General features: G+C 42.4%; 1 protein-coding gene and 1 long non-coding RNA gene across 2 annotated transcripts in view; one reads left to right on the top strand and one right to left on the bottom strand.

The window, feature by feature from the left end:
* The window catches only part of ANKRD17 (ankyrin repeat domain 17), a 137,630-nt gene that overhangs the window by 5,972 nt on the left and 109,691 nt on the right, over positions 1-21,967 (top strand).
* LOC112546179 (uncharacterized) lies at positions 6,612-9,579 on the bottom strand. The gene is made up of 3 exons (XR_003089823.3): positions 9,479-9,579; positions 7,578-7,669; positions 6,612-6,850 (listed from the first exon to the last, which is right to left on the bottom strand). It is a non-coding gene; the product is annotated as an uncharacterized LOC112546179 (long non-coding RNA).

The following is a 21,967-nucleotide window of genomic DNA, read 5'->3' as shown; positions in this document are numbered from 1 at the left end:
TTTTTTTTTCGAGTGCAGTTCTGAAACAAAAAATACCCCTTAAATTGTAAGTTACGCTTTCATGATAAAGCGATTGCACTACAGTATTTGCATGATGTGAATTTAAAAATACTATTGTTTTTCATTTTTACAGTGCAAATATTTGTAATAAAAATCATAAAAGTGAGCATTGTACACTTTATTCTGTACTGTAATGAAAAGGTAGAAAAACATCTAAAATGTGATGAATTTCAATTGGTATTGTTTTACACTGCAACCAGTTACAATTAATTTTTTTGAGTTAATCGTATGAGTTTTAACTGCCATTAATCAACAGCCTTAGTTTTTAAATTTAGAATTTTTCTGTTTTATTGAGTATAACCAGATTTAAAGACGAATATACTTTAGTGTTAAAAAAACATTGAGTCTATTTCCACAGTAACTGACAGACACTTATGCAGAGTCTTTCATCCAAACCTTCTGTATATATTATTTATGATAAAAATAATATATGGGGGGTTTGAGATATTACTGGTTCAGTTGGTATTTCCTAATTTATGTATAGGGAGTATTGTCTCTAACTGGTAGAATCTTTCAGAAATGAGGCATCTTTTAACGTTGAACTACTGTATTGATGTATCTCAGTAGGTGCTCTACTTTTTTTTTTTAAATAAGCCTGAGTACTAAGAAGTGTAGTTGAACATAACCAACATCATGAGCAACCTATGGATCCACAGTGCTGTAATGAGAGAGTGTGAAGCAGTCCTGTGGAGACCTAAGTACCAGACTATACAGAAAGTAAAGTTGAGTGCCTTGTATACCTGTAGAAACTTTGAAAATATCTGGTGCTGCATTTATAGGTGCCGTACTTTCTTGTTCCTCATCCCATAGAAACACACAATTGGGCAATTGCATTTTGCATAGATGAAGTCTTGTATGTTCTTAAAGAGTAGCCCCAAGTACAACGAAATGCAGTACAGGTTGAACCTTCAAGATCTGGGACTCTCTGGTCTGGCAAAATTTGTGGTCCGGCAGGAGCGGGAGCTAGCTGGGAGAACACAGAGCTAGGGAGCCCTGACTGGGTCAGCAGTGGCTGGGCCAGATGGTGGCTGGGAAGCCCTGGCTGGGGAACCCCAGTGTCAGTGGGGCCAGGTGGGGAAAGGAGAACCCCCGCCCTGGCCAGAGAAACCCTGGCCAGGTGAGAACCAGGCAGCCCTGGGCCAGGGAACCCCCAGTGGTAGCAAGACTGGCACTGGCAGTGGGGCTGGTGGTGTACAGGTAGCCCGGGCTGGGGTAACCCGGGAAACCCCCAGCACCCTGGCCAGGGATCACCCCCCTTTCCCCGCCCTCCCCCCGTCCCTTGTCCGTGGGGCTGGGGAATTCAACAAGGACAAGTGCAGAGTTCTGCCCTTGGGACGGAAGAATCCCAAGCATAGTTACAAGCTGGGGACCAACCAGTTAAGTAGCACTTGTGCAGAAAAGAACCTAGGGGTTACAGTGGATGAGAAGCTGGATATGAGTCAACAGTGTGCTCTTGTAGCCAAGAAGGCTAATGGCATATTAGGTTGCATTAAGAGAAGCATTGCCAGCAGATTCAGAGATGTCATTATTCCCCTTTATTCGGCTCTGGTGAGGCCACATCTGGAATATTGTGTCCCGTTCTGGGCCACCCACTACAAAAAGGATGTGGACACATTAGAGAGGGTCCAGCGGAGGGCAACCAAAATGAATAGGGGGCTGGAGCATATGACCTATGAGGAGCAGCTGAGGGAGTTGGGTCTGTTTAGTCTGCTGAAGCGAAGAGTGAGGGGGATTTGATAGCAGCCTTCAACTTCCTGAAGGGAGCTTCCAAATAGGATGGAGAGAGGCTGTTCTCAGTGGTGACAGATGGCAGAACAAGGAACAATGGTCTCAAGTTGCAGTGGGAGAGGTCCAGGTTGGATATTAGGAAAAACTATTTCATTAGGAGGGTGGTGAAGCACTGGAATGGGTTCCCTAGGGAAGTAGTGGAGTCTCCATCCCTAGAGGTGTTTGTCTCGGCTTGACAAAGCCCTGGCTGGATTGATTTAGTTGGGATTAGTCCTGCCTAGAGCAGGGGGCTGGACTTGATGACCTTCTGAGGTCTTTTCCAGTTCTATGATTCTATGAATTCCCAGTGGCAGTGGGGCCAGGTGGGGCTGGGCTGGGCAGCCATCTTCACAGCAGGAGGTGGACAGGAGCAAACATGCTTGTCAGCTTCCCTTATTCCTTGCAACTGCCCGGAGTACCAGCACAGAATGGGAGTGCCCTCAGGGTTCGATTTAGCGGGTGTTTACTAGACTTGCTTAATTGAATCCCAGATTGTTCTCCGGCTTTTAAGTATAGATGAGGCCTAAGATAAAGACACCCTGAAATAGTGTCTGGAAGGAGGGTGGAGCAAGCAAAGAGACTGTCGAGAGATTGTCTCCCCATCCCCAAAAGTGGCAGTGAATAGAGAAATATAAGAAAAAAGCAGGAGATATAGTAAGTTACATCTGTGGAATCCCCGGTACTGAATATTTTTCAGAGACAGTTAGACATCATCTTGTCAGGGATAGTCCAGGTGTCAAGGGGGTGGGTGGGATGACCTTTTATAATCCTTTCCAACCCTATATTTCTGTGATTATTTCCCTTTCCTCAACTTTGTTCCTGTATTGTCTGGTTAGTGATTTGATCACAGTCTGTTAATATGTAAATCAAGAACAAATATTAGATATTAGGCCAGGGGTATGGAACCTTTGGTATATGACCCATCAGGGTAAGCTGCTGATAGGCCATGAGACATTTTGTTTACATTAACCGTTGACAGGTATGACTCTTAGGGGTTGTGGTTCACTGCTCCTGGCCAATGCAAGCTGTGAGAAGCAGTGCCCAGTCCATCCCTACAACCCATGCCAATTTTTGCAGCTCCTATTGCCCAGGAATGGTGAACTGCAACTGCTGGGAGCTGCAGGGAGGTTGTGCCTGTGGCCGATCAATGTAAACAAAATGTTTTGTAGCCTGCCAGTGAATTACCCTGGTGGATCATGTATCAGAAGTGTACAACCCCTGTAATAGGCTCTTTAGTCTACCAGGAAGTTGAGGCTTGTTAAATTCATACTGAAAATTAAATGTATATTGTTCTAATTGTTGATTACCCTAATTATTAACAAGTTATTAAAAGTTATTGTGTGTTCTTCATCACTGTGGTATTTTTTAATTTTTTTTCCTAAAAGTCTCTTTAAAAACAGGAATTGTTTTGGGGAAGTTTTGTGGCCTGTGTTATGTAGAAGATCTAGGCTGGATGATCAGTGCTCCCTTAGAATCTATGAATTATAAACTCTCAGGACCGTCACTGTTCCTTCCTACGTATTTGTACTGTGAATGCCACTTGAGGGGTTTGAGTGTAGTTAGGCCCTTCAGATCTTCTCATAATACATCTTCAATATAAAGAAGCAAAACACCAAACCAATTTTTTCCCCCTATTGTCAATCGCCTTCACAAAAATGCAATTTTTGAACAAGTGGTTGCCATTGTCTTTCGGGTGGTAAATTAGTGAGAAATACTGTTACAATGAGACAAAACCATTTGGATTACTGTAAATACTGTTAAGATCTCAGTGTAGAATAGGTACTGTAGATGAATTTTGGAATGAGTTAAATTGATTTTTTCCTTAATTTCTCCATCTCAAATGCTCTTAATTTGATGGGTGCAAAATGTAGGGAAGAGGGTACTGGGTGATATCTTTGAAGCATTCAGTAATCGCCAAAAAGCGTGATGCTGGGCTGCAGGGATATGGCAAATACTGTGTCTTCTCCATCCACCAGTTGAGAAGTAAATATCTGAACTTTTTTCAGCACACATAATGAAAACTCTAAACACACTAAACTTGAAATAAGATGCGCAATTTGCACTACACAAATTGCGTATTTTATCTCAAATCTATTTTGTAATAGCTTATTTTGAACTTTGGTGCCAAATTTCGAAATAATGTGCTATTTCGAGCCTTCCCTTGTTCCTCATGCAATGAGGTTTACCAGGATGATGAAATAGCACACCCGTTATTTCAAAAAATATTTCGAAATAACGGGCGGCTTTTTGTTAGACCTCCAGTATCCCGTAATAGCCGTGCAGTGTAGACTTATCCTGAGAGAGATGTTCTCTTGTATTATGGCCAGATTCTGTCTTTGGGTGTGCCTGTGTAATTCCCATTTACTTAGTGGGATATCAGTGCATGTGTCTGATGACAAAATTTTATACCTTCCTTTTTTTGGTATTGTCATGAGCAGTAGCAGTACATTTTCTGACTAGAATAACTTAGCAGTTTTTCCTGTAACAGCTTTGTTTAATATAGGTCTGCTCTGTTTTCTCTAGTCTCACAATCTGTGTAAAGGGGTAGTATATACTGATTTTGTTAAAGGAATATCTTTTACTAAATATGTAGCTAGTAAATTGGAATTGCATTGCAGTTGCTCTTCAATCAGCAGATACTTTTTAAAAAAAATCTTGAGTATCCAGGTAGCAATGCTGCAGATACTGAGAATTGTCTTTATACCTGAAAAAAATACATTGTAAATAGAAATATACTTTATTTGGTAGGGGATGACACTAAATTTTAAGAAAAAAATAGATGTTTTCAAATTAAGTATGTACATATTTGTATATAATGTCTGTTTAACTTTATTCAATCTACCAAAAAGCAAATTAAGCAATCAAAGCTTTAGTTGCCTAACAGAAAGATTTCAGTATTTATTTCTGGCATTCAGTTCAGGGAGTAATTCAGTGTTCTGAATCAGATTGTGAACTTAGTTACAAACATTTGGTAACTATTACATGGGTTTTTTCTCCTCCCATCTTAAAAATATTGCCCACACATTCTTAAAATTGGTATCTGGTGGATGGAGTTTGACAGTCAGTGCTTTTTCTGTGTCACATGCCATATGGCTGTTTAAAAATCTATCTTTCAAACTTCATAGAAGCATGTCTGTCAGCAAAAACTTAGATATAGATATTTGTGCGTGATGAGCAAGTAGTAGAATAGATTATTTTAAAAGATGAAATTCAGAGTTCTACATTTGCAGTTGTACTCTTCTGTTGAATTAAGAATGTCCTTATTCATTCCCAGTTTATTCATTAAATGAATTCACAATCCAGGAGTGTTTTGAGTAGTGAATCTATAAAATATCAGTGTTTCGGTTTTATAAAAAAGTGCATGTATGTTTCTGATGTCTTAGACATTTCACCTTGGATAAACCATGTAATAAAACTAAATCCAAGAAACAGCAAACCTGTAATTATCTGTTCTGTACACGACTTAGTGCATAAAGAGCAAAAGGACTTTAATGCTTTTGATATTATTACATGTACTACAATGAAATAAACTTGAATGGAGTAGAGATATTTAAATAATTTTACATTTAATATTAGAGGTTGTCTTTTTTTTTTTCAAATTCCTAAAACATATTTGAACCTTTACTTTGGATTAAATAAGACTTCTGTTGTAGCACTTCTCTGAATATCTAGTCATACTTCATGAAAGTTTAACTTGTTAGGCCAAGTTTTCCCTCCCCAAGGAATCTCATTATACTAAAATGTGGACTTTCCGTGTTTTAACTAAGTCAGTTTGTGTCTGAATTCTAAGATGGATCCAGAGATGATCAAGGATTATATTTGGGAATGCTAATGATACAGAGTGCTTTAGTGCATGCCTACAAAAATGGTATTTAAATAGCCTTGTGAATGTTCCTTGTGTGTGTTGACTTGGCCTTGGTGAAAACTTAAGATTGCAACACTGTACAAATTAGTCTCTCTTAGGTGTAACGATAAAGAATGTGCCAATAAATTACCATATGGAGAGCTCAGTGTTTTCATCCACTAGTTGAGGTAAACCCTGATTCTACATATGTAGAATGCTGGGTCTTGGCTGCTGACCCACAGAAAAATCAGTTGGGGGCTGTACACAACTGAGAAGCAAAAAACCCGCAAACAGACCACCACTGATGTGGCCCCTGACTGAGAAGAAGAAAGATACTCTCCACATTCCCCTCACACACTGGATCTGGGTGCGGTGGGAGCAAGTTAGTAGATTGTGTGCTTCAGCTGCATGGGGGACAGCGGAGGGGCTGGAGTGCTAGCACGGGTTCCTCAATATTGGGGGAGAGGGGAGCCTCAGGGGCCAGATCCAGGCAAACCAGGTGCCTCATCCAGCCCCAAGGCCTTAGGTTCCCAGCCCCGATCTAGGTGAAACCAGAGTTAAGGTTTTTGTTTTTTAGTTTGACTATATAAGGAATCTGCGTGAACTGAAGTGTTCTCCTATACAAAACTCATTGGGAATTGGTGCCTGGAGTTCTGATCCTGCATATACTTAGGCACTGCAATCCATTGACCTCAATGGGACGATTCATATTCTTAAAGCTAGACATGTATGTAAGTGTTTTCAGTATTGGAAGATGATGTTTAGTGGAGTTAAAATTAGGAGGGACATAAAAGCACCAGTTCTTGGTCTGAGTGTCTTCACTTCCGGGTTTTAGTCTTCATATATGGATAAAATAAGTACCTAAAACAGAGAGAGAGAGAGAAATGAAAGAAGAACCTGACGAGTATTAATAAATTTTGAGCAAAAAGCAAGAACAACCCACAGTAACAGTAGTTTACTCCTAATATTTATAACTTGTTAGTGGTGTCCTTGTGGGTGCTCCACTCAGGTCTTGGTGCATCCTCGCACCAGGGATCGGAGAGTTTTGCAGAGCAGTATCCCTTGCACTGCACCAAGCATTTCGTGCCTTGCCGTTTGTGGAGTGCACGTGGAGTGCGAGTTCAGTCAGTTCCTTTTAAACCGTCTTCAGCTGAAGACGGAGTTCAAAGCAGCACTCTTCTTCCTCACAGGGAAACGAGACATTTATAATTAGTTTAGGCTTTACCTCAAATTCGTTAATTATAGCTAGTTTCAACGTTGATTGTTTTAAAAAAAAAAAAAAAAAAAAAAAGCAGCCACCACGGCGACTTCCCTTTAGCATGCGAGGTTCCCCTGGCTTTAAAAGATGCAACTTATGCAGAGACTCAATGCCTACCTCTGACAGCCATGCCTTCTGTGTCAAATGCCTGAGGGAGTCCCATGCAGCACATAAGTGCCCTGGCTGTCGGAATGTGATGCTAGGGCCAGAAAAGACTGTGAAATGCGGCTTAAAGCCATGCTCTGGGAAAAGTCTCTTCAACTTTCAAGGGACAAATCAGAGGAATTGAGGGGACAACAAAAGCCCTCTGGCAGGACAGCTTCATCACCCCGCAAAGGCTCTCAAGCAACAAGGACTTCCCCGGCATGCTTGTTATCAGTGCTGCCTAGAGCCTCTCTTTCCTTGGTGCTGCCAATCTTTGGCACTGCAGAGAAACCCCCCACATCAGTTCCAGCTTCATTAGGTTCCTTGGGACACATGGCAGGGGTACCAACCACGTTCCTCCCACGCTTACCACTCAAGACACACAGCCTCTACATCTCAACAGCACACTTTCAAGCGCTCACCCACAATCTCTGCATGCTCCTCGCTTGCTCACCTACCCTCAGTAATCTCTCAAGCGGGGTTCTAATGAGCATGACAACTCACCTCACTCAGATTCGGAGAGCTCCTCACACGAACCTAGATCCAGACAGGACAAAGCAGTATTTCAGATCTCGCCTTCTCCACCAGCAGATGATCTGAAACAATTTCAGAAATTGTTTAAATGGGTAGCCCAATCCCAAAACATCACATTACAAGAGGTTCAAGATAAACAATACAAATTACTCATCATATTACAACCAACAGCATCCTTGAAGATAGCTTTACCTGTCAATGAAGCTATCCTTGAACTTTTAGATACCCTGTGGAAAAATCCAGCCTCTGTTCCGCCCACAAACCATAGAGCAGACAGAAAATATTTTTTCCCTGCAAAAGACATACACTTTCTCTTTGCACAACCCAACTGAACTCACTGGTAGTGAACTCGGTTAATCGCAAGGCTAAGAACCCACAATTTAAGTCTACGCTCCGTGACAAAGAACACAAATGGCTAGACACCTTTGGCCGCAAAGTGTACACTTCTGCCACACTCCAGTTCAGTATATCAAATTATACAGCCCTTCTGGCCAATTATGATCATGCCAACTATGCCAAATTATAATACCTGCTTTAGGATCTCCTTGACAATAAATGACCTCCCCATCAATCCATTATTAAGGAGGTTTGTCAATAGCGAAAACTGCTCTCCAGGTCACTATGGATGTCGCAAACTCTGCTGCTAGAGCCACAGCCATTGTAATGTGTACAGCCTTGTGGCTACAGTCATCAGGGGTCCCAAGAGAATTGTAGTCAAATGTGGAGAATCTCCCCTTTGATAGAAAACAGCTATTCGCTAACAACACAGATGAGATCCTACACTCAATAAAGGACTCTTGAATGACACGCTGCACTCTGGGAATGTACACCTCACCTGATAAATGCAAATATACCCCCTACCAAAGGCCTAGGGACTATAATTACAATTACTATAGACAACAGCAGAGGCCATATGACAACAGGCCCAAGCAATGTCCTAACAGGAGGAGGATGCAGCAAAACCACTCCTCCACAGCTTAATCCACTTCTCACCAAACGGCAAACTTGAAGTGTTAGTCGAGGGTCTGAGCGACCACCCCGCAATTCTAGTGCATTCCAAGGTCACCTTCCATCACTGCCTGAGACCTTTCTACCAACAACGGACCTAAATTACCACAGACAAATGGGTCCTGGGAATTATCAAATCGGGTTATGCAATTCCCTACTCCAATTATTTCCTCATAGCCAAAAAAACCAGGGGGATGGAGACTGATCCTCAATCTCAGGAAACTCAATGAGTTCATTCGCAGCACAAGATTCAGGATGGTGACCCTCGCAGCCATCATACCTGCACTTGATGAAGGGGACTGGTTCTTAGCCCTCGACCTCCAAGATGCATATTTTCATGTAACTATCCACTGATCCCACAGAAGATTTCTCAGATTTTTCATGGTCCAAGCCCAGTATCAGTAGAGAGTCCTCCCCTTTGGCCTCTCTACGGCCCCTTGAGTATTTTCAAAGACGCTAGCCGTCGTCATGGCTTTCCTCAGAAGGCAAAATATCATTATCTTCTCTTACCTCGACGATTGTCTAATCAGGGCCCTACCTATCAACTAACTACTATCATGACAGCTGTTACCAGGGAATGTTATTCCCGACTTGGCCTGCTTATCAATATACAAAAATCCACCAGATATCTTTTGCATAGGCTATAATTTATTGGGGGCATTTCTAGACTTGGTCACAGCAAGAGCCTACCTCCTGCCACAAAGATTCGAGGCAATCTGTGGCTTCGTTCAACAGGTCAGGCAGGCTCCCTTCTCCACAGTCCAGTTATTGGGACATATGACTGCCAAAATTTTTGTAGTTCTATTTGCAAAGCTACACACAAGGTGCCTTCAACATTGGCCCACAATCAACTATATACTAACCCAACACAGCCTCATGAAGCATCTCACACTTCCTCTACCGGTACTACAGTCTCTCGAATGGTGGACATCTCCAGCCAACCTGCTCACAGGCGTACCCTTTCACCGGCCAGACCCCTTAGTTACCAAATGACAGATGCATCACTTATGGGCTGGGGGGCCCATTGTGGCACAACATCAATACTGGGTACATGGGCCCAGCACGAGAGACACTTCCACATCAACATCCTGGAGCTCAGGGCCATTCACAGGGCTTGTGCTCTTTTCCTTCCCCGATAAAGGGCAGAAATATCCGTGTCCTCGCAGACAACACACCTTCTATGTTCTATGTCGATCGGCAGGGGGGTGCCTGATCAAGCTGTCTATGTGCCAAAGCAGTCATATTTTGGAACTGGTGCATCAGGAACCAGATAACCCCAACAGCCATGTATATACTGGAACAACAGAACGTGAGAGCTAACAAACTAAGCAGACATTTCTCAGATCAGCACAAGTGGGAGATCAATACCAATATCCTCTTCTTAGTCTTCCACAAATGGGGCTTTCCAACTATTGACCTCTTTGCAACACCTTATAACCGCAAATGCTGCAGATTCTGCTCCTGGGCAGGAGCGGGCAAGAGGTCACAAGCGGACACCTTCACCATTCTTTGGACAACTCCCCTACTCTATGCCTTTCTACCAATTCTGCTTATTGCCAGGGTGATCAACAAGATTCGGTTTGATTGGGACACAGTAATCTTAATAGCCCCAACTTGGCCGAGACAACCCTGGTTCCCTTATCTCCACTACCTATCGAGAGATCAACCCATTCCTCTCCTGGTGGTGCCGAACCTCCTGGCGCAGCACCCTGGCAGCACGGGTCACCTCAACATCAAAACTCTGAAACTCACAGCATGCCTTCTTCATGGTTCCAGAATTAAGAACTCACCTGTTCGGATAGAGTCAAACACATTCTACTGAACAATCGGTGTTCCTCCACGAGAAGCACCTATCAAAACAAATGGACACACTTTCAACAATGGTGCATGATGCACAATTTGCATCCCACTACAGTCCCTATACCTACCTTACTTGACTACCTCATGGACCTCAGCAACACAGGCCTCTCCATCAGCTCCGTCTGAGTCCACCTAGCGGGGATCATGGCCTTCCATGATCCGGTAGATGGCTTCTCCCTCTTCGCACATCCCCAGTGAAGCATTTTCTCACAGGATTACAGAAAATGTGTCCCAACCTGCTCCCCCTGGTACCACCGTGGGACCTGAATTTGATCTTTGACATGCTCACCAGGCCACTCTTTGAGCTATTAGTCACTATGCCTCTACAATACTTATCTATGAAGGTGGCATTCATAGTGGCAATAACATCAGCAAGAAGGGTAGGAGAAATCGCAGCCCTCATGGCTGACCCACCTTTCCGCTACTTTTACCAGGGATAAAGTCATACTCAGACCCCACCCCAAGTTCCTCCCTAAGGTTATATCTGACTTCCACATAAATGAACCCATTTACTTACCTGCTTATTTCCCTAAACCTCACGCCTCCCCCAAGGAGGCTATATTACATACTCAAGATGCAGGATGGGCAATTACATTCTACCTTGATAGAACTAGAGCAACCAGAAAATTGGACAGACTCTTTGTGGCGTGGTCAGGACTACATGTAACAGCTGTTTTAGCGCAGCGCCTATCCAAATGAATTGCAGGCTGCGTACATACCGCTTGTGAATTCTGGGGCAAACAGCCACCATAGTCCCAGGGCTCACTCCACAAGTGCGATAGCCTCCTCCATTGGTGGACATTTGTAGGGCAGCCACATGGTCATCACACCGTACTTTCACACAGCACTATGCCCTACAAAAAGTACCCTCCACATCTCTAGCAGATGTGGTCCTTCCTTCTTCAACTTAAGACTCCAATGCCCACCTCCATCTGGCGAGTCACCTGAGTTGAGCAACCACAGGACACCACTCACTGAAGGAGAAGTTACTCACCAGGTGCAGTGACAATGGTTCTTTGAGATGTGTGTCCTTGTGGGTGCTCTACTACCCTACCGTCCTCCCCTCTGCTTGGAGTCTCCATGGACTTACAGGTAGAAAAGGAACAGACGGGACTCGCACTGCACATGCATTCCAGAGACACGAGACGCTTGGTGCACAGACTCAGTGCGAGGGGCAGTGCTCTGCAAAATTCTCCAATCCCCAGCGTGAGGATGCACTGAGACCTGAGTGGAGCACTCAGAAGGACACACATCTTGAAGAACCATTGTTACTGCACCTGGTGAGTAACTTCTTATAATGCTAAATATTTTTCATATAACTGCTATAGGAACCAGGGTTGATGATTTCAAAGCTATTGGAGTATTTAGCCATACAGTTCCCAATAAAATTAATGCAAGTTGTGTGGCTAAACCTGTTAGTCAGCTTTTACAGTTCAATCTAAATCTATGAAGAAAGACATAATTAAGCTAAGTAGGTAAAAGATTTTTTCACTTAGTGTGTAAAGTTAACATACAGCCTATAGGCACTTAAGGCTGAGTTTCAGAGAACACGCAGTATCACCTATTGATTTTTGCCTGACACATCTTTCCATACTTACGATGATCTGTCTCCTTGTCTCATCAGGTGTAGCAATCAAAGTATTAAGCAGAGAATAGTAGTAGGGGAATTTTAAGTTTGAGTTTCTAATAAGTGTTTCAGGAGAGAGTCTGAAAAGGGGAAAAGTGTGGTGCATAGGAGCAGCTCTAGATAATTTTCTGTGCTGTCTTTGAGTGAAACTCCTCTCTGGCTCTCCTCTCTTCCTTCACATCTTCCCCTCAACCCCTCAGATTCATTAAGACATTTCTGTTCCTGTACCATCATCCTATGGTACTGCCGTATCTGCAACTCTGCATTACTGTGCTGCTTTTGTTCTCCGCTGCCTCCTGGTGCTCTGCTACCGTGCTCACTTCCACTATGTTTGTATTGATATTCCTCCTTGCCCACGTCTGATACACCTCTTGCCAACACAATTTCACCCCTTCCCCTTAAAAAGAGTGGTAGAAAGCCAACCCTAGGAAACTTCCCTCTCTCCCCTTGCAGACAGCTGAGTAAGAGTTAAGGTTGCTCATTTTATTATTTATTTATATCACCGTAGTGCATAAGCAGTTACCAGAACTCCATTGTGCCAGGTGCTGTACAAATGGAACAAAAAGATGGTCCCAGCCCCAGAGCATTTATGATCTAAATATGAGACAAGAGACAATGGGGAGGTATAGACATATGGAGGAGTGTAAGGAAACAGAGAGATGATACTGCTCACCATGATAGGCTGTGGTTTCTTCACACAGTACCTTAACCATTGTCAAGTTTTTTTAAAGGCATAGTGGAAAAGGAGCGTTGTGATGGATCTGAAGGTACATAAGGAGGCAGTTTTGCAGATGTTTGAGATGTGCCTCCCTTTTGTGAGGAGCTGTATGGGAGGCTGGCGTTATGGATCGACAGAAGGTGAAGCATTAATAGCTTGATAGCATGTGATAGATAAATAAGGTGGTGGTAGACTCCAAAAAATCTCAAACGTGAATTCAGGTAGCTTATGTTTTCATGTGTTAGGGAAAAGGCAACCAGTGGAAGTTTGGGTGATGTGGTCAAAACAGTGGCCTAGGAAAATAATCTTTACAAAAGCATTCTAAATGGGTCTGAGTTGGGCAAGATTGCATGTGTCAAGGCTGGAGAAATGGATGTTGCCGGAATGCACACATGAGATGATTAACTGCTGTGTGGCTAGGTAAGAAAGCTCAAGTGCTCTTACAAGACATTTAATACAAACAAGGGAAATTACCTGGAAAGGCAGTATTAGCATCTACAGAGTCAACATATCTGACAGAATACCCAAACATATGTTTGCAGCTCCATGAGAAAAGGTCAATTTCAGTCTTTATAAATAAGCGCGCACAGTGTATATATTCAAGAAACCTTAACTCTTATCTTGGTCTTCCTCTTCTGCAAATAAAATTTTCACTACATAGCACATTTAATATATGTAATACGGTCATCTAGGTGAAGTCAGAGTTAAGGATTTTATGTTTAGTTTGACTATAAGAAATGCAATACAGGCAGTCCCCGGGTTACATGGATCCGACTTACATCGGATCCCTACTTACAAACAGGGTGAGGCAACCCCGCACTAGCTGCTTCCCCCCAGCAGACCAGGGAGACGCGAAGCTAGCGCCCCTCCCAGCAGACCAGGGAGACGCAGAGCGGCTTTTCTCAGCAGACACCTCAGCTTGAGAATAAAGGACTGAGGGAAGTGAGGTGTGGGAGAATAAAGCTGAGCTCTGGATAAATGTTTGGCTAGAGTTTCCCCTACAATATGTACCAGTTCCGACTTACATATAAATTCAACTTAAGAACAAACCTACAGTCCCTATCTTGTACGTAACCCGGGGACTGCCTGTACAGAGAATCTGACAAGAATTGTGTGATCCTCTGAGGGTTTTTTTTCCTTGCTGATCTTCAGTAGCAGTGAGAGATGTGTTCTGGAAATACACATGAGAATTTTCCACAGAGAATAAAGAAATCTAGAGAGAGGAATCTCAAAAAAGCATAGGATTCCTTTAGTCTAACAGGAAACTTTTTTAATACTGCTTTTTTTCCCCTAACAGCAGCCATCCCTAAAAGGTTGAACAGTCACATGCAGCTATATCAATAGTATAATACTTGCTTACTAGAGGTGGTCATTGGAACAGATTTAATTAAAATTGTTTTGGGAAGTCAGAGTGGAGCTTTGGCTGCCTTTCTGTGGCAGACTCCTTGTTTTAAAAGCTTTTAAATCACCATTATTGGCAGATGCATTGCCTTCACAGTAGATCATATGTCTCAGGTATTCATTTAACTGCACAGAACAGATGGCTGGAGTTCATTGCTACTTGCAAAAGAGAATGAGTATACTCTTACTATTCCAGTGAGATGCATGTTATTTAAATTTGTTTCCATGCAAGCAAGAGTTTTTTTGGTACATTCTGAGCAAATTGATAGTACCTGATTTGATCTAGATTGCATTAAATCATTTCTGTCTCTCAATAGTCCTTTGTCCTTTATCTACTTCACTGATTTTTTTGGAGGCTTCTTTGGGTAAATATCCTGAGTTTGATTTAGCATGTCTAGTAAGGAACCACTAAATGGACCACTGATGACATTCCCGTCGGCCCCTGAATTCAACCCGGTTGCAAAGAGTAAGGGAAGTAGACTGGAGAGTTTCTGACATCAGCCTCCCACAGTGGGGGCGTCACAGAAAATCAGCCTAAAGAATGTCAACTCCAGCTATGCTATTCTCATAGCTGTAGTTGTGTATCTTAGGTTGATTGTTTTTTTTTTTGTTTGTTTTTTGTTTTTTTTTTGGTACTGTAGACCCTAAAAGTAGCTTATGGGAAGCAAATGTAGCAATGAGTGTAGATTGTCCCTCAGTAATTGAGAATTTAGGAGAGGTTGTCCCTCAGTAAATACAATCCATCAGAGAAGAATTTCAGTTACTTTTGTGACTTGGCTTCTCAATGGCACTCCAGCTCATCTCTCCTATATTGCTGACATATGTGTTTTAAACAGATGTCCCATGACCACCTCATAGCATTCAACTCCAGGAGTTTCTGTCAGCCGAGCATAGCTCTGTTCAATTTCTGCTTTCCCACATTTGCTCATTTTTGGGATCCTGTGTGCACAGGGCTCCAGTGATCAGCACTCAAGAAAATTGTAATGGAAAAGCAGCCAAATGGATCATTTTGGCAATGCAATTCCATCACGCTGCACACCTGGGCAGAGTAGGTGTGTCTCTGCAAATGTGGTCTGCTCCTGAAGTATCACTAGATGTCAGAGGAGAGTTCATTCAGACTCTTCTTACATTCAGATGCTTAAGTCAATAGAAGCAAACTAATTATAATATAGATCAGTGACTTTTTATTTTCACTAAAATAAAAATGCCTTGGCCTTAATCATATGGTGTGCATGTTAGCTTTGGCTTTCTTCGTGGTCATGCACTGTTGACAAAAATTGTATTTTGCAAACATCTGATTAGACACGCACAATACTGAAGCAAATCCTTTCCCTTTCTTGGTTAAACACTCAATTTTGTGCATTGCTCAGCACTTCATGGGAATTGACCAGATGATTACAGATGTGATGTATATAGCTAGGAGGTTTATATATGAAGATGCACTTTGTCCAGATAATGAAATTATGGATGTTAAATTTAATCAGCTAATCAAGTAGTTGTTGGAATTAATCCGGAGTAGGGTTAGCTCCCAGCCTCTGGAGCTAACCCCACTGTGGCTCTGCCTTTGCCTGGTGGCTCTTACTACATTTAAAAAGCAAAGGTGCAGCAGGAGACCAAGCATGAGCTGGGAGTCTGCTTTCCCGGCTTGTGCCCGAGCCCCCGCTGCACTTCTGCTTTCCCTGCCCCCTCCGTGGAGATGGTGCTGGGGGGAACTCCTCCACTCCCCCTCCCACACGGCCTAGAGGCAACAAGGTGGGGGGAAGCAACTAGTCGAGTAGTCACTTGACTACCTGATAAGCATATGCTTATCGGTTAGTCGACTAGTTGCTTACATCACTAAATGCAATTTTGTGAAAAGTAAGTTTAATGTGAAGCAGTGTTATGCTTAGTATCTGAAAATTTGAGAGTATGAAACCAATTCTAAATTTTTTTTGTACTGCATTCTGTCCATTAAAGAGGAGAACGGGAGGGAGGGAAATGACCCTTCCCCCGCCCCCCCCCCCCCCCCACACCTTGCGGGAGATGAGTTAATATTGATTAAGTATCATAAATGTGAATTTTCTTTTTTCCGGGTGTTTGAGGTTTTTTTTAAAAATGTTAACATTAACTTGCTTTTTCCTACATTTGTAATCTGTATTTTTAAAAATAACTCCAATTTATGTGCTCTTTTAATCTGAACCCCAGTTTAACTCTTCTTTTTGTCTGGCATTAACTTCTGTGTGAATAATTAGAAGTGTAATTTGCACTTTATGAAGAGGTTAGAAAGACTATGACATGTTTGCTTAGAAAAAAGATGAGGATTTTAGATACACTTTCACCATCCATTTTATCATGTATATACAATGCTCCTATTTATCTTTTCTCATAATATAAACAAGATAAATTTGAAAGGCAAGAAACTGGAAACATTTTATGATGCATAAGTAAATTATGAAAATTCTGTCGCTAGACATTGTAGTAGGTTTAAGAAAATTTAGACGTATATGGATATTGAAACTGTCTAGTTACATTGACTACATTAAAAAGGAGGAAGAGGTGGGCATGATCACACATGACCAAAAGCATAAATCTACCACTAGCTAACAATAGGGATGTGACCGTTTAAACGGTTAACCGATGAGCCTGGTCTCATTGGTTAATCTTCACAGTTACATGCAAGGCTCTCCCCTCACTGCTCTCCCATGCTGCTGCTTCTGTATTGGGCAAGGTGTGGGAGGGTGTTAGGCGCCGTCTCCCTGCTTTGTCTGCTCCTCTCCCCCCGCGCTGCTTTAAAAGTTGGCTCTCCGCTCACACCGGCTCCTGCAGAGCCACCTCTCCCCATACCCACCACATGTAAACGATGTAAGCATGTAAGTAATTACATGTTTACAACTCCCCCCCTCCTCCCACACACACTTTTTTCACATCCCTACTTGACAAAGATTAGCCAAGCACTTCCCTTATGACTAGGTTGTTCAATAGTTGCCCTCTTTTCATGCACCTTTATCTGAAGTATCATGTGATAGCCATATACTTGGTAAGTTAGACTTGTGGTTTAGCTATTCCTTTCTTTTTAACATTAGAGAAAAAATGTGAACAGTAAGCTTGAAGAAAACTATCAAAACATTAATTATCCACATGTTATGCAACGTTCAAGACTGAGTCAGCTTTCCCTACATTAAAAATAGATTAATCCTGTGGTCTTTTCACTTTAAATATAACCTAACGTGATCAGTATGCTACATATATATTTCCTTGATAGTTGATGTTTCTGTATTGAGGAGAGATGTTGTCTGCATTGAAATCTGAAGTTCATTCTTTACATAAAAATAAACTGCTTTCTCTGGGGTTTTTCTTTACAAATTAAACATTGTTTGACTGTTCCCTCCCCCCCCCCCTTCGCTTCTCTAAAAATGAGATACCGTCTGCAGAACACTTGCCAAAGTTTCTCTTAATTGATTCAGAGGAAAGATTTGAGACAAGATACTTGTGCAGAATTTCAACGGGAACAGAAGTTTTATCTAGTCATCTTGTCATATGTATGCTTTTACTATAGATAGGAACTGCCTAGTAAATGTCTATAACAGGGCTGTTCATCTTTGAAAGCCGTGGGGGCCACAATGATACCTACAGCACATGCCGAGGGAAGCAACTTAAGTGTGGTTGCATATTTATGCAAATATATGCAAATAGCTTCTTTCACACTGATAGGCATGAGTACAAAGATTAAGGCAAGAATACACAACACACAGGCCCCATTTAAGTCAGTTCTGCTGATATTAATAACATGCAATATTTACCTGATTGCCATCCATATGACAGCACTTTTAATGAGCAGTGACAGTCCAGGAACTTAACTACTAAAACACATATCAACAGAAGACCATTATATTGACGACTTTTTTGTTTTGACTGCATAATTTTAACAAATCGAACAAACTGCCAGTGCAATATTTATTGAAATATAAGTACAATCAACGTGAAGTTAAAGGCACCAAGTGGAGAAGTGGCATGGCTAGAAAAGGAACCCAGGAATCCTGCCTCCTAGGATCCCTTCCTTTTCCTTGCCCACCCCATCAAGTACCAACTCCTGCAGTCCTCACAGAGCTGAGACTGGAACCCCCAAATCTAACCAACAGACCCACTGCCCATGTACAGGAAAAGAAGTCAGAAGTTCTAGCACCCAGTTCTTTGCTCTAACCCAGTGCCCTTGCCCTCCCCCAGAACCAGGCACCTCCAGCCTCCCTGCTCTAACTCAATGCCCATTTCCCTCCCACAGAGCTGGGGACATAAATCTAGCGGGGCAGAGAGTAATGCCATGGGTCTTACCAGAGCTACGCGCTTTTTCCCTTCAGGCTCTGGGGCGCGAGCGTAGAGCAGCCGTGAATGGTCCAAGCGCGCAGCTCTGAACATTCCATTGAAAGCACATGCCGCTGCCCCCTCCCTGAGCTCCTTTGCAGGGCAAAATGTCCTGGACATCTTTTGCCTCTTAAAAAAACCCTATCCGGATGACGATTTAACATGTGAAAACAAGGACATGTCTGGGAAAACCGGATGTATGGTAACCCTATCCAAGCCCCAGCGCAGATCTTTCTCACCCCAGCCTCGCTGCCTGGCTCTGCCACTGCCTCGCCATGTGTCTCGCTACCCAGATATCCCACTGCCTTGCTGCCCAAATCCCTCACTGCCTCTTGCCACCCCCAGCCGCTCCTGCGCAAACACGGTCTGGCTCAGTGCAGTGCTGCATGGCTCCGCTTGCAGGGAGGCACTGCCGCAGTGACAGTGGCCAACGTGTCAGGTGTGCTCTGGCATCACCTCTTGCCTCCCGTTCCCACTCTTCACCCCCCGACGGCAGGCAGCTCCCACACACGCAGCTTGTTTCAATGTGGCGCCATGTGGCTCGGCTCACGGGGAGGCACTGTCACTGTGATGAAGCAGTCAGGTGGCCCGGGATGCAGCTCAAGGTGCTGCAGACCGCATGCAAACGGGCCACCGACCGCCTGTTGAGTAGATCTGGTCTATAATACTATAATATATAATACTTCAGATGTGTTCAGGGGAAAAAATTGACAGATTTTCTCCATTGACATTTAAAGTATGAAAATGCCATATCTCCAAAATTTCAGATATTTTCAAATTGTTATATTCTTTAATTTAATGGTGTCCTTACGTATTTATTCCTTTATAATCTGATTGGCAGTCCTGTTTTTTGCTCTCCTGCCAAAAATATTTATTGAATACCAAAAGTTCTAACTTCTTAAAGGAGATTTAAATATCCTGGTCAGGATTGCTAGATGCGCATGTCATAGCCAGCTCCTCTTCTTCAGCAGTTAAGATTTGACCTTGGTACCAAGTATTGAGAATATTTGCAAGAAAATGAGATGGAGATAGTGCTTGTCCTATCCATTATTTTTAATGCTTGTAATTTAACTCTGTCATTGCATATTTCTCTTTTTAAGATCTTACTCAGTTCCTTCCAAATTTCAACAACATCAGCAATAAAACAGCTATTTCCCTGCATTTTGTTTAGGTCTTCAGAAATAGGCTTCAGGGTACTCAGCATGTATTCAACGTTTCTCTTAAGCCCAGTGTTCAGAATTTTGGCTGTGACAGTGCCCATATATTGTTTCCCATTTTTTTTTAAACTATCTATCATCAGATTAGGCCAATTCTTATATAGTGCTCAAAACAGTCCACTACTTCAGTGGTTTTTAAACTACAGGTCAAAACCCAGTACTGGGTCATGGAATGTCAGGCACTGAGTCTCATTGCTGCAGAGTGATCCAGTGTGCTGAGACAGTCTTACCTGCCTGTCCTGGCACTGCAGACTGCTCTGAGCCCCAAAAGTGACTGGCAACAGGCCCGGCTCCTAGGTGTGTAGGGGCGAGCACACAGGGCTCTGCACGTTGTCTGTGCCCTGTTCACTAGCTCAGCACTCCCATTGTCTGGGAGCTGGCTGCTATTGGGTGCAGCATGGTCTGCAGTGCCAGGAGAGGCAGGAAAATTGCCTTAGTACTCAGCTGTCATGCTGAACGGGAGCTCCTCAAAGTAAACTCATCCAGCTTCAAGCGTGACACCCTCTCCCTAAAAGCCAGAGCCCCCTCTTACAACCCAAGCTCTCATCCCCAGCCCCAGTCCTGAGCCTGCACTCTAATCAAATTATGTTGGGTTGCAGGCATCAAAATTTTTCAACTGTGTCATGAGAAGAAAAGTTTGAAAACCACTGCACTACTGAGTTCCATCACGCATCTTGTGGGAGAGTTAGCTTGGTTCCTTCCAATTTTTTCAGAGCAGCTGCTGCAAAGTGGTTGTTATGGAATTATTTTACAATTTCAACTTTAGGCTTTATTTCTGGAACATGGAAATCTTTAATTAAGAGGTCCATCGAATGAGCACTGCAACTGTATTTTATTAGCTTGGGGTCCTCTTCACTCTTTTCTAAAGTTCTTCTTATCTTGGATACATTTTCAGTATTGTCTGTGACCAAGCTGCATACTAGACATTTGAGAGGGTTTTTTTCATAGTTTTTTTTATAGCTTTTACTACTACTTGTAAAGTATTCTGCTGTGTGTGCATTTCCTGATGTATCATTTGTTTCTGTAAGGAGGATATTCCCTCCTCCTGTGGTCACACAAGCACTTACAAGAGGATCATTGTGGACATTGTTCCACCCATCAAGACTCAGGCTAACAATTCTATCTTTTAGACTTTTTGTACACTGCTCAATTTCTTTTTCGTACACTTTCTCCAGCAATTTGCCTGCATCATCTGCTCTGTTGGATGGACTGTATTCTAGTCTGAATGGCTGAGCCATGTTAATGAAGTGTGAGTTCTCAAACATACAGAAAAGAGAGTTTGTTGCATAAACAAACCTGGCAGTTTTTTTAATCAATTACTTTTTTTGTAATCCGCTGGTTCTTATAACAAATTTATCTATGGTGGTTTCTGGATGATAGATTCTTTTTTTGATATTGGTGATATATTGTGGTTATGAGACCTACATGATGTGACTGAATCCTGTCTTTTACAGATAACTCTGAAACTATAGAAAATGATAGTGATTTAAAAGGTGGGTAATCTTCAAAATCCTGCATTCACTGACACTCGGTACTACTTTAAAGGTGAAACTGTAAAAGGAAGATCTGCTTATTTTAGCTATTTATTTTTATCACAACTGCATCTAAAATGATAGTACCACAGAGTAACAACTGTATTTTTTGTTCAAACATGAGAATTCAACAATAGTCCAGGAGGAGGATAGGCAGTTCTTGGGAAGTATGAAATAAAAAACTTTACCAATATGAATATTCTGCATGTTTGGACATATTCCTTTCATCATCTTCAATGCAGCTTCCTCCTGACGAGGAATACTTCTAATGATGTTTCATTCAGGTACCGGGACTTCATTAAAATATTTCCAAACTGTGTGTCCCCTATGACCTGCTGCCAATATCGGTTTTCTATTCTAGTGAGAGAACGGTATGGTAGATCGCAAATCAATGAAGGCTACACTCAGAAATATGTCAAGACTTCTGGAATATGCTGCTCAAAGTGTTTCAGTTTTGTTTCTACTGCCTGTCCCTTCTGTCTCACATTTATCTCAAGACTTCTACTCCTTGTTCAGCTCTATTCCGCCCCCAACAATCTATTCATTGAACTTTTTAGGGTAGGGATTGCATGTATACATGAATTTGCAGAGGGACAGTAGGGTTGAGATTGTTGTTTCTTACCTCTTTATTATTTATTTAAAACATTTTTGCTCTTAGC

This window comes from Pelodiscus sinensis, chromosome 4, assembly GCF_052426305.1.
Source record: "Pelodiscus sinensis isolate ZL-2025 chromosome 4, ASM5242630v1, whole genome shotgun sequence".
NCBI classification, from domain to species: Eukaryota; Metazoa; Chordata; order Testudines; family Trionychidae; genus Pelodiscus; species Pelodiscus sinensis.
This window is presented reverse-complemented; position numbering and strand designations above follow the sequence as displayed.